This window comes from Setaria italica, chromosome III, assembly GCF_000263155.2.
Source record: "Setaria italica strain Yugu1 chromosome III, Setaria_italica_v2.0, whole genome shotgun sequence".
In the NCBI taxonomy this organism is placed as follows: Eukaryota; Viridiplantae; Streptophyta; class Magnoliopsida; order Poales; family Poaceae; genus Setaria; species Setaria italica.
Genome location: NC_028452.1, coordinates 44,061,838 through 44,068,102, shown reverse-complemented (window position 1 = coordinate 44,068,102; position 6,265 = coordinate 44,061,838).

The following is a 6,265-nucleotide window of genomic DNA, read 5'->3' as shown; positions in this document are numbered from 1 at the left end:
TCTGTATCATTCCAATTTTGTTTTCATTTCTCCAACCATCCCAGTGGTGATTATCTGTTTGGGGATAACCGATAACGTAAGATCCTCTCTATGGCCCGTCTATCCTTTTATTGTTTTCTGTTTGCATTCCTGCTATTCGTGATTATACTTTTGGAGGTGATTTTCGTGGTGGGAGATTTTAGGGGGTTTTGTTAGAGAAAGTTTTATAGGAATCAGTTTGCTGAATATCTTGGATATTATTCTTGATGAAGGGAGTTCAATGTTTGGGCCTATAATTTGAGTTGTTTCTTATATTTGCGATCTTTCCTTGATTCTAACCTTCTGCCCATACATAGAATATGGAAATTGTAAATGATTCTAATCTTGCCATTTTCGCATATACTGTTGCATGATTTCTCAAGGTAAATACTTCTTCATGCGTGGCAAATTAAATTTGTATTATCGTATGCTCCACTTTTTTGTAATTTTTTGTCATTCATCTATAAATATTGGTGTGCTCCACTCAAATTGTAATTTTCTTTTCTTTTTCTTTTCTTCCTTTCTTTTCTTTTTCTTTTTTACACTTCATGCCTCAAGTGTTTGTTAGTCAGATTTCAGTTTCAGTATAAGAAACTCAGGAGTGTGTGTTCGTAGGAGTGAGTGTGCGTGCGTGTACGTGAACGTCTACGTCTATATTGTGTGATTCGGAAAAAAGAAAGAAACTCAGGATTGCTAGTGCATGCTTGACCGGTAAGTTGATGCTTATTTTGTTGTTTAACCGGTAAACAGGTGCGGGAAAAATCGACTTGGAGTGGGTTGGTACAAAAATCTGGTCGTTATCATTACCATTTTCACCCAGATTTGTTTGTTTCCGGGGCATTGCATCACTGGTATTTTTCTGAGTGAAATTACAAGCTGCTGTTACCCAAATCCTATCTGTAAACCGGAAAAGTTGTCATATGACGTGTCACTTTATGGTTGGCTGGGAATCTGGATGATAAGCATGAAAAAAAATCACCCGATTGCCATATAGACACTCCCTCCATTCTGCTCAAACTTGTGTTTTAAATTTTGTAACAGACTACTTAGTCCACGTATTAGCATTTTTCAGGATGCTTAAACCATGATATATATATGACCATACATTGGGCCATTCCTCCCTTGCCCAACTAATTTGCGGTGTCAATTTTTTTTCCGAAACGAAGGTGTCAAAAAATTAACATTGGGGCGTTTTTGTGCTGCTTGTAGTTTTCGCTTTCCAACTGGATTTGACCAGTTTGTCTGTGGCTGTTTGTATCAGTTTTGAGCATTGATTTGTAATGATTTTGATGTCAAAGGTAGAGGTGGCCAAAAAAAATGCAGGCAAATGATTCGTTTGGAGAGGACTGCATGGAGTTTTCTAAGACAGGTTTATATATTTTAAAGGTTTTATTTGAAAGATATGAATGATAATTTTAAGGTTGGCAATCAAAGGTAGAACGGGTGCTCCACGTGAGGACAGGAGAGAAGCCAACTATTCCCTTGTGACCACCTGGGCCTGGTCTACACAGCTGCCGTCTGTCTCTGAAAAAAATAAAGGCAACGTCTGTACTGCCTGGCCTGAAGGAATAACGTTAGGTGAAAGATGCCTTGCCTTACCGGTTACTCGTTGAATTCGAATTTAAATTTTTAAATCTCGTGAACAGACAACAGAGGCACAAAAACAGAGGATCTGCCTGAAAAAAGGGGCATGATGACAACAATTGGGAGGACAGATTTATATGAAATTTGCAAACTAAATTTTAGCCACAGTTTTGTATGGCTATCTGAGTAATCCATGCACTGAGATTATACGCAAATGTAGTTTTGAGTTCTAGGGCTTTGTTTGGAGTGGGTTACTTTCTAGCACCTGTAAACCCATGCAGCACAGAATTTGGTTGAGATCAGGAAAAAATTACAGCCTATCATGGTTGAAAAGAGTCTGTAATGACTAGGTGCCATGCGAGGGACTCAAAGGGTCCGATTGGTTCTCTTCTCAGCGTAGCCCGACTCGTACGAGGGAATCAGGCCGGCTAGGGACAGGCTCATTGCGCGCAAGAGGTGTTGATTGGTTGCTTGGTTCGTGTCAGCCAGGCTATAGGGAAATTTTGATTGGTTGCATGCATATACCTATTTTCCTCTCACATGCACTCGCCCGTGTGCTCGACGCCGCATCCAGCCAATCAAGCTCTAGGGAGACGAAGGTTCTAGCCGCACCTCAGGAACCAGGCTCGGGGACCCTTTTTGGGCCCAGTACCTAAATCATGTAACCAATCAAGCTAAGGTCGCACGCGCGGAGCCTGGACGAGGGGGCGTGCAGCAAACCAATCAGCCTCAAAGTTGCAATGGAAGTCATTCCACGTCTCGCGCAGTCCCATGTTTTCCCCTATCCAGTAACAATAACTTTATGTTACTAACTTTATGAAAACTATGCAATGAAAAAAAAAGCTGGAGTAAGTGTAAGACCAAGGGTGGATCATGATACACAGCTAGTTCAACTTTGTAAAAGGCTTTGGCTCCTTGAAGCATTTCTTGGCTCATTAAAGGCTAAGGAGATATGTCAACTGTCGAACCGTCCTGGTGAGCAAGGCACAGTTTAAGTTAAACGTGCGAATTCATGTGAGCTTAAGCACTTTGACGATATCTAAACTTGTTAACGATATCTAAAGTAATAACCCACAGTGACATTACGTTATTAGCATGGCTCGGTAAATACAATTATACAAAGGACAAAGACACTTTGACCGTTAACATTGATTCGACAGATGCTGCACTTGGATCATGGTTGGATACTTGGATAACATTTGGGAAAAAAAATCCCACAAAAAAAATAAAATCCTGACCAAAACTAGAGCCCACTTAGTTACCTCGCATGCCTACTCAAATGGTGAAAACAGATTTGCCAGCCCTAATTACCTTTTATGCTACGATGTACACGATCAGGGGGGAAAAAAGACATCACGCCTAAATATGCGGAAAAGGTAATTAACAAGGGTACTATAGTCATTTGACAACAGCAATAATCTGTATTAAACTACTATTACACATTTTATGGGAGAGAGAGATTAAACAGAAAAATTATCTCAGATAACCTGATAGTACTACACATTGTTTTAATCTCTTGTGTTGCCACTAGTTGCTGTTTTCAGAGCAATGCCCTCCTCGATCAGTCAAAGCAGTACTTGTCACAGCCTCAAGTGATCTGTCCTCAAATACCTGGCCATCACTCTGGTTGACAGCCTGGCCTGCGCTCCACGACCCTGCACTGCATGTTCTCACAGGTTATCTTACCATGCGTTTAGTTTCGGACCAAGTGAAATGGGTTGGCTCCATCAGGTTGGCCCATCCCTATTTTATGGGTTGAGTTCGAACTATTTCATGTTCGGTTGAGAGGGATAGGTCCATCTCAATTTTTTATTTGGTTGCAGAGGTTGAGAGAGATGGGTTGAATGCTATTGTGACACTGATAGCAACAATTATCTATGGAGCCCACCTGTCAATGGTGGGCCCACGTGTCATTCTCTCTTTTTTCACCTATCTTCTTTCTCCCACCTACGCCTGTAACGATCCTGGTTAAATCTTTCGAGTTAATCTTGATCCGAGTCCCAAAATTCCTCTATCTCAGCTCTTCCCGAGCAGGAGTGCTCCACTCCAGTTCCCGGTCCCAACCCCTGAAGACTCCAACTCACCCCGCCAGTTCCTTCTAAGTCTCAACAACAGTGTTCCTTTCAATCTGGAGCAGAGGAGAAACCGAGACTGGTGGGTGGACCTGCAATCTTTTCCCCAGATCTCCCGAGGCAGACGCACTCGAGCGGCCTGCACCGCTTCAGAGCTCCCCTGCCGCGTGGCTCAACTTCTCCGACGCCCGCCGCTTCGCCCAGTCGCCGGCCGCGACAGGATGGATTCTTGCGCCCTCCTCCCCAATCGCAGCGGGAGCCCCTCTGCAACCCTTTCTGCAGCGCCTCGTCTCGCTCGCACCCTCGCCGGCCGCACCTTGGTGCTCCGACGCTGCTGTGGCAGAGCTTTGCCGCCTGCTGCGTCAAAACCGTCTCGCGGCTCGGGCCCATCATCATCTCACCGGATCCCCGGCTGCAAGGCCCGATGCCTTCCGGCTTTTCCGCCGCCTCTACACAGTCGCGCTCGCCCGCGCAGCCGCAGCCCGCCTGTCTTTTCACCTGTTGCAACCTCGCTTGTAGCGCCGTTCTCCCTGTCACACCAATCAGATCCGCCGCACGACGACGCCCGCCTCCGCCAAACCTCAGCCTTGGCAAAACCGCGCCTGCGCCACCTTGTCTCCCGTGCCCAATAGCCGAGGACGCTATCTCCGAAGTCCTGCTCCGCTGTCCATCACCGCTCAATCGCCGCCATGGCAGCGCACTCCATCCTTTTCTTCCGGTCTTCGTGCTACTCCAACTCTCTCTCTCTCTTCCGCGCAGCTATAAAAGGGAATGCCAGAGTCCTACTGGAGTTCCCCTCGCCATCGTTGCCTCGCCGCCTTGTTCCTCTGTTTCATGCTCGAGCGCCGCCACCTAAGTTCTTGAGGAACTCTCATCTCCGCTCAACACCCGCCCCTCCCAATCCACCCAGCCGCCTGCTCCTCCGCGCTGTGCTAGAGCTTCCTTGTTGCTCACAAGAAGCTCCGCCGCCGCCGGAGCACCACCGGACATCGCCGCCACTCAAGCCTTAGTGCTTAAGACCTTCCGCCCAAGTCTACTCCTTCCCGACCCCAAAGCTGCACCTATAAACCAAAGGTAAGCTGCCGACCCCTCACCGGTTCGCCCGACCCTATCTGTTCGCCCGACCCCTTTTCCGTCTCGCCCGACCCTGTCTGTTAGCCGACCCTTATCTGCCTCGCCCGAGGACTCGGCTGTATCTTTTTCATTGACCCGAGGGTATCTGTGTAAGATTTCGGGGACTTCTCTGTAATAGATCTGAGGACCCCAAACACAGTTATCCCTTAAGGTTTAAGGGTCAGATCATAAGTTTCTTCCAATCCAACCCTTGGTCTTGTTCTCTATCCACTGAAGCTTGAACCCCCACACTTTTCCGTAGCCTTGCTACAAGTTTCTGGGCTAAGACTTGCGAGTGTTGCTGTTGAAATAACCGTCTAAACACTAACTCCTGCATTGCATTCGTGTAGAGTTTCGTCTTGCTGACGGCGTCTACGAGCTGCATCCGGTGCCAGAAGATGGAGCTGTAGCTGAGCTACCAGTTCCAGAAGCCGAAGTCACCCCAGCTGAAGACCAGCTTCCCTTCCCTGCCCTTGAAGGCAAGCCCCGGAGCATGAACCCCAAAGTTTCCCAAACTTGCGCATGCCTTCTTTCTCATGTTTGTGCATTTACGTATAGGAGTTGTTTGCAACCTTAGATGCATGACATAGTTCCTTCGATCTGAACACTAGTTGTTGGACCGAATAGTTGCTATGCTTAATTAGGAAGCGGTAAAAGTCGAGTGATTTCCTGTCACTCGCGAGTTATAGGAGTTGGTTGTTCTCCTTCTGTTACAACTATAAGGACGATGGACGGGGTCGGGTTTTGGTTAACTCTTTTGGTGGTCGGTTGATCGCCCCGTCTGTCTATGGAATCTGTTAAGGCCCGACAGTGGTGGTGTTCATGATCAAGTGTTTGAAAGCACTAATCTCATACCTAGTATGGGATGGGGAAGCCTAGTACCTGATTGAACTAGGGTGTGGCTTATACCCCTGCTGTCCTTGGAACAAGGTTCCCATGGTGCATCATGTGGGTGCAAGTGCGGTCACAGTACGGTAGAGGCTGGGACTGTGGAGCATTGCATGCCAAGGGAAGTTTGGACCTGACACGTGCCTGGGAATTGATGGGGACGGCCGACACAGGAAGCGACCCTTGTGGTGCGCGGATGTCGTGAGATTAGGTTCGCCATGCATGGTTAAGAAAACCGAATTGGTTCGTCTGCCTCTCACAGTTTGAGACTGCTTGATCGCTATGCTACACTGAGTAATGAAAGAGTCTGATGATGACATGGTCTTGATGATGAGCTTATATACATAAAGTTGGATCTATGTTTGTTCAGAGTAAGATGCCAACGTAGACTGGTTAATGAACTTAGAATTTGAGCTAAAACTTGAAAGCAAGGATCTAGCATAGTCGCTTTTGGCAAATAAACCCCTCAGCCAAAGAGCCTTGCGTGTCTAGACGTGGTGGAGTAGTTTTACCACCGGTCGGTTAAGTCTTGTTGAGCTTAGCAGCTCAGCCTTATTTGTGGCTCTCTTTTCAGGTGAAGTTGCAGCTCC